The sequence below is a fragment of the Marmota marmota genome, unplaced genomic scaffold (assembly GCF_001458135.2).
Source record: "Marmota marmota marmota unplaced genomic scaffold, marMar, whole genome shotgun sequence".
Taxonomy (NCBI): Eukaryota; Metazoa; Chordata; class Mammalia; order Rodentia; family Sciuridae; genus Marmota; species Marmota marmota.
Genome location: NW_026000005.1, coordinates 7,516,552 through 7,526,763, shown reverse-complemented (window position 1 = coordinate 7,526,763; position 10,212 = coordinate 7,516,552). Strand labels below are relative to the sequence as shown.

Here is a 10,212-nt window from a genome sequence, read left to right as displayed (position 1 = left end):
TATTTTGCTTAACAAAGTAGTTTCAAGATCCATCCATTTTCTGGCAAATATCATAAGGTAATTCTTTTTATAGCTAAGTAATATTCCATTGTGTATATGTACCACATTTTAAAAATTATCTGTTGAATGTCATCTAAGTCCATTGCATAGCTTAGCTATTGTGAATTGAGCTGCTACAAACATTGATGTGGCTGTGTCACTGTAGAGTCATGATTTTACTCATAGCTATATATACCTATGAGTAGTATAACCGGATCAAATGGTGGTTCCATTCCTAGTTTCTTGAGGAATCTTTATACTTCTTTCCAGAGGGGTTGCAATAATTTGCAATCCCACCAGCAATGTATGGGTATACCTATTCTCCCACATCCTCAACACCATTTATTGTTGCTTGTATTCTTGATAATTTCCATTCTGACTGGAGTGAGACGAAATCTCAGTGTTGTTTCAATTTGCATTTCTGTAACTGCTAGAGATGTTGAACATTTTTTGACCATAAATGTAATTCACCACATCATTAGACTTAAAGACAAAAATCACATGATTATGCCAATAGATACAGAAAATTTTTTGATAATATACAGCACTCATTCATTTTCAAAGCACTATAAAAACTAGGATAATAGAAACATACTTCAACATTATGAAGGCTACATATGCTAAACCCAAGGCCAACATCATTCTAAATGGAGAAAAATTGAAAGAATTCCTTCTAAAAACTGGAACAAGACAGGGATTCCCTCTTTCACCACTTCTATGCAACATAGTTTTTGAAACTCTAGCCAGAGCAATTAGGCAAAAGAAAGAAATTAAAATTATATGAATAGAAAAAGAAGAGCTCAAACTATCCTAATTTGCTGATGACATGATTTTATATTTAGAAGACACAACAAACTTCACCAGAAAGTTTCAAGATCTCATAAATGAATTCAGCAAAGTAGCAAGACATAATATTGACAACTATAAATCAATTGTGTTCCTTTACACCAAAGAGGAATCAGCTGAAAGAGAAATCAGGAAAACCATCCCATTTATAATAGCCTCAAAAAACAAAATAAAACAAAAACAACAAAAATAACTCAGAAATCAATCTAATAAAAGAGGTGAAAGACCTCTACAATGAAAACTACAGAACACTAAAGAAAGAAATTGAAGAAAAACTTAGAACATGGAAAGATGGCTCATGTTCTTGGATAGGCAGAATTAGTATTGTAAAAATGGTCATACTACCAAAGTACTATACAAATTTAATGTGATTCCTGTTAAAATTCCAATGATATTTTTCATAGAAATAGAAAAATCAGTTATGAAATTCACTTGGAAAAATAAGAGGCCCAGAATAGCCAAAGTAACTGTTAGTGAGAAGAGTGAAGCAGGAGGCATCACAATACCAGAACTTAAATTATACTGCAGAGTATAGTAACAAAACCAGCATGGTATTTCCACCAAAATAGACATGAAGACCAATGGAACAGAATATAAGTCACAGAGACCTACATAAATATAGTTATCTAGACAATAGTACCATACACATTCATTGTGGAAATGATAGCCTCTTTAACAAATGGTACTAGGAAAATTGGAAATCCATGTGTAATTGAATGAAAGTTAACTTCCATCTCTTACCCTCCACAAAACTCAACTCAAAGTGGATCAGAGAGCTTGACCAGAACCTTGCACATACTGAAGAAAATATCAGCCCAACACCCCATCACGTCAATTTAGAAAACAATTTCATCAATGGAACTCCTAAAATGCAAGAAGTAAAATCAAGAATCAATAAATGGGATGGTGTCTAACTAAAGAGCTTCTCCACAGCACAGAAAACAATCAAGAACATAAAGAGAGAATCTACAGAATGGGAGAAAATCTTTGCCACCTGCCCTACAGATACATCATTAATCTCCATGATATATAAGGAACTCAAAAAACAACACCAAAACAAAACCAAACAACCAACCAAACAAAAACAAATAACCCAATCAATAATTGGACAAAAGAACTGAAGAGACACTTCACAGAAGAAGAAATACAAATGATGATTACATTTATAAGGAATTTCCAGAGGTTTGTGGAAAGATTTTAATCCCAAAGTACAGAGAAGTAATTTACAATTACAAGTTTTTTGAAGTCCTTGCTATAAGAAAAGGGAAGGGGGGGATTTCTGTGGTGAGGCTTTATGAATTTCTAAGGGTTTGAGTGACAGGAAGATCAAGGGCTTAGAGACAGAAAAAATCCTGTTTCAAGTGTGGTCGAGCTGAAGGAAAAGCTAAATTATTCTAGGTAAATTCTTATAACTTTAAAGGTAAGGAAGATGAGAATCAAAGGAGAAAGGAGATACACTGGCCACTTTGTGTGACAGTTAGCATGAAAACAATGAGGCTGAATATTATAAATTCTCAGTTCAAATATACAACAAGAATAAAATGAGCATTTTGTAGTCAATTTTTTTTGTTTTACACATTTATTCAAGTATTATTGATGTACAAATGACTACATGTATTTAACACGTACAATTATATAAGTATGGACAAATGTAAACACTTGTTCTATCATTACCAAAACCAAGATAATAGATATATATCCATCATTTCCTAGATTTTTGTATACCCCACATTTTAAAAAAGAATTCTTAAAATATCTACACTTTTAGCAAACTTTGAAGTTTACATACCGTATCATTTAATATAGACACTATGTTATACTGCAGATCTCTGTAATGTATTAATTTAGCATAATTGGAACTTTAGACCCATTGCCCAACAATTTCTCATCTCTCATCTTACCCACCTTAGACCCTGACAACAACTATTTTATTCTCTTCTTCTGAGAATTAGAATATTTCAGGTACCTCATCTCATATAAGTGGAATCATGAAATATTTATCCTTCTGTGACTGGCTTATTTCACTTAGTGTAATGCCTCCTGATTTATTCACATTTTTTTTTTTTTACAAATGGTAATGTTTAATTCTTTTTTAAGGCTGAAAGATATACCATTTTATGCACATATTGTATTTTTTTAATCCTTGCCTAATCATATAAAATGAGACTCAGACAGCTATATGAAATTTATTTGCAAAATTGAGTTGATTTGCATCTTCTATTATACATTTTGTTAAAAAGATTTTAACATCCCTGTTAAAAAGATTTAACTCATCTTATTTGAAAATTTACATAAGAGCAACAACTACTATTATAATATAAATTCAGGTAATTTTTGAAAGAATATAGTCTGGATAGTCTGACAGTAACAGAGTATATGACCACTTCTTGCCTGTGAAGAAATATATATTCTATACATTCATTACTGAATAATTTGAAAATTTTAGTTCATGTAAATTTTCTCCCCATTTTTACTTATCTTATTTTTGTCTGATGTTTAAAAAGCACTAATATATATGTAGAAGCAATGTTATATCAATAGAATTGAATTTGTTAGTCAAAACCCTTTTAAGACTATAGCCTGTTCTGGGAGCTGTCACTGTGCGGTGGCAGGGCTAACGGAAAGGACAGTAGGAGTTTACTTAGATATCAAGTTTGTATCATGATGTAATAATTAGTTAAAGTAAAATATTCATAAAATCTTATACTCCCATTATATACTAGTGAATAGAATGGACTACATATTCAACACAAAATTATTAAATCAATGTATAAAGAAATTAACAAATAAAGCCAGGCATGGTGGCATACTTCTATAATCCCTGTGGCTCTGGAAGCTGAGGGAGGAGGATCATGAGTTCAAAGCCAATCTCAGCAATTTAGCAAGGCCCTAAGCAACTAATTGAGCCAGTGTCTCAAAAAATAAATAAATAAACAAAAAATAAAAAACCAAAAAAGGGCTAGGGAATGTTGTTCAGTGGCTAAGCACCACTGGATTCAATCATCTCTAGTACCAAAAAAGAAAAGAAAAGAAAAGAAAAGAAAAGAAAGAAAGAAAGAAAGAAAGAAAGAAAGAAAGAAAGAATCTGAAAAAAATACCAAAATGAAGTAAAACTTTGAATATTTTCCTATGTTAAGATCACACCTAGGTAATACCAAACAGAAATTTCTGCTGCTTTAAAAATTAACCCTTTACAATCCATTACAATCTACTGCCCAGTTCACAAACACTATTGCCTGATAAATTTGACCTTAAGGTTGAAGATTAAATCCTTTTCTTTTTTTATTATTAAGCAGGTAGATAACAGATGGAAAATGATCTACAGGTAGAAAACTTTAGATATGAAACAAATAATTTTATCCCCAGGTGACTGATAGATGACTTTTCTGGTTTGCACAGAAAATTATGTATATAGAGATGGTTGAAATCAGGTGTACCATCCACTGATTGAGTTTTTACTCTCCCTGAGCCTTTCCTTTGAGTGAGTCGAGTTAAATAATGATAAGCAAATGAGAAGCAAGGTCAAAGACTAAGAATTCTGATTATATCCTTATTTCTGGTGGTCAACTACAAGGACAAAAAGAAACAAAATTCACTACCCCTAGTGTACATAATACATCAACTCCCTTAGCTATCATAATCCTTTAATTATTAGAGAAGCTTATGTGAAGTTGTCTCTGGATTATCTAATAGGTGTTTAAATATTGGATGAGTCATTATCAGCATTTGTACTTAGCTAAAAAAATACAAATAATAATTTTATATTAATATATGTGAAGTATAATTTTAAAACTCTACAATTATTAAAAGCCCTGAAGAATTATCTAATATACCTTACAAGAGCTATTGTTTTATATTTTAAATGTTGAAGACTTATTTCTAATAATTATATAATTTTAATTTTTTATGATTATTTCCCACATTGACATTTATTACATTAATAACATTTCTAGAAAAAAACAAGTAACAAGTTCAGTAACTGAAATCACATTGACAGGTTTCATCTTGATTCATTAAGCCAATTTTGAAAAAAAAAGCTATATTGATCAAAGTAATAAAATTAAAAAGCACATTTTCCTTGCTGCATATTTCTAACTAATACTCTAAGCGGACATCAGATACAAAATTGAACTTCAGAATAGTCTTAATTGACTATGACATGGATTTGTGTCTTACATTTTAAAAATGTAGTTATTTATATAGTTATTTAAAAACTATAGGCTCTATTGGATAAGAATCTGAAAATACATCTGTGAGAATTACAATTCACAGTAAATACCTATATTTACACTGCATTTTCATGTCATTGAGAACCCTATCTATTCTAAACATCTTGAAATAATTTTTTACTATCACCTTTTGGGAACAATTTTGGTACTTTAGTCAAGTGCTAATGTAATTGTATTCTAAAATCTAGTGCTAGAATTCAAACTTCCAACAATCCTTTCCCTAGGTAGCACAATTATAAAGATTCAGAAATCCAGATACCTATTTGAACATCATTTCAGAGCTATGTCTGAAAAATGACATCATAACCACCCAGGCCATCAGGAGTATGCTATAATTTTTTCCCATTCCGATTCTTCCAACCAATCCATATCCTTCCTAATTATCTATTCCATCTCTACTTTAGCCTCCCATTCCAGAACCTCCTATTCCAGAGCCTCCTCCAGAAGAATTCAAGAAGAGTTCAATATATCCATGTTGCATGTTATTATTATATTTAGACATGGCAGCTTTAGACATGTGCATGTGTCACAAACTCTACATCTGTTGCTCTGCTATCAGGTTAAATATCAATATGAACTCCTATTGGATTCAGTGGTGAGAAGAAATTAGCAATATCAATTTCAGTTGCATATAAAAGCAACCCTCTCATATGTACAAAATGACCACCATGAAAACCTGAACTTGCATCACCAGCTCCACAATAGCCATGATCTCCCATACCTCTTCCATCTCTCATTCTGTCATCAGAGCCATCATTTCTATAGTCATAATTATCATAGCCACCATAGTCATCAAAACCTCCGTATCCACCATCATGTCCAACACCTCCTCGTCAGATTCTGTTATACATACTTCCACGCCCAGATACAATAACCACTTGTTCCTCCTACTGGTTTATCATGTGGTTCTGGTTGATTTCACTTCTGCTATCCTTTGATTTCACTTCTGCTATTTTTGAAGACATCAATATTCCTGTACCTTATTCTTTCCTTGTGTTTCCCCCAGAGCATTTTCTGCTGTCTCCTTTAAAGCAAACTGCACAAAGGCCTCCTCCCGTGTGCTTCTCCCCTGGTAGTCCATTGTCAATTTTATACCATTTGGCACAATTTCCAACCCTTGAAAGAACTGAACTATTTCCTCTTTGCTGAAACCAAATGGCAGTCCATGAAGTGGTACTGTCCCATCACTAATGTCTTTTGGACCATTATTTTCATAACCCAGTGCATCTCAATACAGTTCCCTTTTACTTCAGATACCCTGTGGGCATAGTAATGCTGACTCCTATGCATGAGGGGTTCAGTAGTAAGGAGGGAGAAGTTCTCTGTAGTGCTCCCCCAAACAGTTTTTCCAAAAGTCTTCTAAGGTGGAAACTCTAAGGAAGCTGCGCAGCACAGTGACAGGTTAGGGGTGAGAGAGCGAGAGACTAATAATTATATAATTTTCTAATAATACTTTTAGAAATGTGTTTGAAGATGATTTGCATAGCAATATATCTGTCCTGCTGTAAGGGTTTTGTGCTTGGGATTGGGGTCTCCGATGACTTCATGGCTGTGGCATGCTTGGTGGCTGGGAAAGTTTCTCTACAAAAGTACAAGATGCCTAGCCACTGGGAAAGTTTCTGTGCAAAGACATGGGATGCCTAGTTGCTGTGGCAATGCCCTGGATGAGGAGGCTCTGTGCTCGTCTTATCAGCTTCAACCTTGATCTCAGGAACACAGCTCCTAGGAATAAAGAAACTCTCTTGTTAGACAACCACAACGTTTCATCAAGCTCTGCTGTTCCTGAACCTGTCCACATAAGAGTAACTTTAAACAATGGACTTTCTTGAGAGCTACAGAAAGCTCCCAACATTGCACATTGCAACTACAGTATGTTACTGAGGAATAAGCTGCATAATGTTGCTAACTCTATAACCTGCCCAATGACACAATGAACAATAAAGTATTACTGATGCCAGTGACCTAATGTAACCTATTGATATAAATTAAGCTGACAGCCTGGACAAGGAGCCATTCTGCCATTTTGCCACTTAGCCTTTACTTTGCCTCTGAACCTTCCTTCTGTCTCTGTTTGTTTCCTTTACAAATATATCTGTCCTGCATGCACTATGAATTCTATATGGTAAAGGTTCTTTGATGCAATTGTGGTAGAAATTAAAAAAAAAAAAAAAAAATTGGAGATGATTTCGTATTTCCTGAACAGCATTTACTTTGTGACAAAAATGACCAAGAAATATTTACAAACCCCACAAGAATATTCCTCTTTGACTGTTGTGTTCCCAGTAAAGTATAAATAAAGATGATTTAGTGAGTATTGATATACAAATCCTTTCTGCAGCCATGACTTCTGTTGTTTTCCAAGTGGGGCAATTTGAGCAACTAGAAAACTCCTCAGCTAGTTCTAAAATTCCTTTTTAATGCATTTTTCCAGTCAAAAATCATTATTATTTAAGCATCATATTTTATTTTTGAAAAGGGTTAACTAAACTCTGAGGACAAAAATTAACTTTTCTGCACAACTGTTTTGTTCCTAAGGAGATGATCAGAGGATCATTAAACATTAAAAAAAACCTGGAAATCCATCAATTGCTCATAACTGAAGCAAGAGTAATATTGTTGCAATAAAGTCTTGAGAGGGTATTGAAATATTCTAAGGTATTTTGAAGATTTCTTGGAATTATTCAGCATAGGTTTACTTATGCTGCAGGAAAAAATAAACTGCCTTCTTAAGTCAGACTCCCCCCCGCCCCACCCCACTCCTGTAAAATCTAATGAAGTTTGGCTTCACTTTCCTGGAAGGGAAGTTGGGAAATGTTTTAGTTAGCTTTTGCATCTCTGTGACCAAAAGACCTGACAAAAACAATTAAAGGAGGAAAAGTTTATTTTGGCTCACCGTTTCAGAGATTCAGAGATTCAGGCCATGGTCCGCTGACTCCATGTCTCTGGGCCCAAGATAAAGCAGAACATCATGGCAGAAAGGCAGCTCAGGACATGACAGCCAGGAGGAAGAAAGAGAGTCCTGCTTACCAAAGACAATATATAAACACCAAAGTCAAGCCCCAGTGACCTACTTTCTGCAACCATGACATATGTACCAACCATATTAGTGTATTAATCCACCAATTAGTTAAAACTCTCATAATCTAATCATTTCATCTCTGATCATTTGCATTGTGTCACATCTGATTTTTGGGGAACACTTTATATCAAAACCATTACAGGAAATATGGTCTTTCTCTGTGCCTAGGAAGAGACAACAATTTAATCAATATCTATCATTGAATCTATTGCACTTTCTCAAAATCATTCTTCCCTAATATAACCTCCCAAATTGTGTCACAAAATTAATAGTCTCTAAACATTCAGTGCTTTGTTCAGTACTTTGACATGGAATAAAATTAGCTAAAGTAGTTATAATATTCTTATACTTACATAGAAAATATAATTTAATGCTTTTAGTACTTCTACCAAACTATTAAGTCATGCTACTTCTCTTAAATATCAAGATGTTGCAAACATAGTGTTCATTCAATTCCTGGCTATCCTCATGGATAAATACTATAACAATTAATATCCTGGGTTATTATTTAAGGATAAGTTAAAGGCTATGTACTAAACATACAACTACTGAAAATCACATGCTTTTATGATGGTTGTGCTAACTCTAAAAGTGGCCCATCCCATTGTCATTAGAAGGATTTTATTTCCCATATAGGAATAATTTCTACTTATAAGTTCTAAGTGTATAGTTTTCAAGAATATAATTTCTGGATATGTGAAATATAATACTTTCAAAAATATCAGGACTGATATCTAGAATAAAAATGCAACTCTCCTTTTCATAAAGCATTCTTTATGGTCAGATAATTCATACAACTCACTGATAAATTAAATAAATTGTTGGATAATTTATTTCCTTTCTTCATAATAAGTCTAAAAAATAACAGAATAAGGCCAGCATAGGAAATGCCTTACCAGGTCTAAAATCTCTTATTTATTCAATACCCTTAGAAACAAATGTGATTGGAAATTCAGAATTTTTATTATTTTTGAGAGGGAGTTTAGGCTTTTCCAATTCTATAGATATAGTCTGTATAAATATGTCACATTTCCTGTTTTGCCTTTTACTCAAATGTCAAACTCTGGGATTTGGGTGTTATTGCTAAACATAGTATTTTTATTTTTATAATAGGAATAAAACAAGGAAAATTTTGTGAGCTTTGGGAATAGATTCAAAGAAAGCATGAACTCATCATGTCACTTGCCTTTTCTATGTCATTTTTGTGTTATTTCCATTGTGTCTCACATTATGGTACAAATGCAGCATAAGGTTTTATTCAATTATCCTTTTACCCCAAGCTGAATGAAATGCACAGTGACATTGTAATAATAAAATCCTCAATGGCATTTTCCTTTTGAAATTTTGTTCAGTAGGTAGACGTAAAACACACCACATGGGCCTAATTATTAACTTGAATGATGCCCAGAGTGGATGCTGTGGTTTCCTAGATTCCTGTTGCAGTGGCTATGAGAATCTCTCTGTATTCTCTGCCTCTTTATGCATGCATGTATGCTTTGACAGGCATCATGGGAATCACCAAAGCAGCAGATGGTCTATGCACAGCTCCCTCAAGCATGAAACAAAATTTCTGTACTTGTCATCAGAACCTTAAGTTGCACACTGTTCTGATTATTTTCATTTTCTGTATTTGCAATAGGGATTCAAATGAAAACTGTTTGTATAAAATAATTAATAGAATAAGATGAATTAAAAGGGCAAATATTTAGGTTGAAACCAAATCTTATGTAGAAAGTCAGTAACACTGTTTCTTTTCTTGTCAGTGATGTTATTTCCCCATGACTTCTGATAATATTAGGCAGTGCTTGGGGTGTACATTTTTATTCAACCAAATAAATACACCAGATAAATAAATTTTTTCTCCAAATAGAATAATACAACAATCTATAAGTAAATACACTAGGGCCCACCCCACCCACAAAAAAATAGTATAGCACACTATAAATATTTACATTCTAAGTTAAACTTCATATGATTTGTGAAGATAACAACAAAAAGTCAAAACTTATAGTTTAAAAT

The 10,212-nt window shown here is 33.2% G+C and overlaps 1 pseudogene; it reads right to left on the bottom strand.

Annotated features, from left to right (window-relative positions):
- Positions 1-5,281: 5,281 nt before the first annotated feature.
- LOC107138454 lies at positions 5,282-8,216 on the bottom strand (annotated as a pseudogene).
- Positions 8,217-10,212: the final 1,996 nt, after the last annotated feature.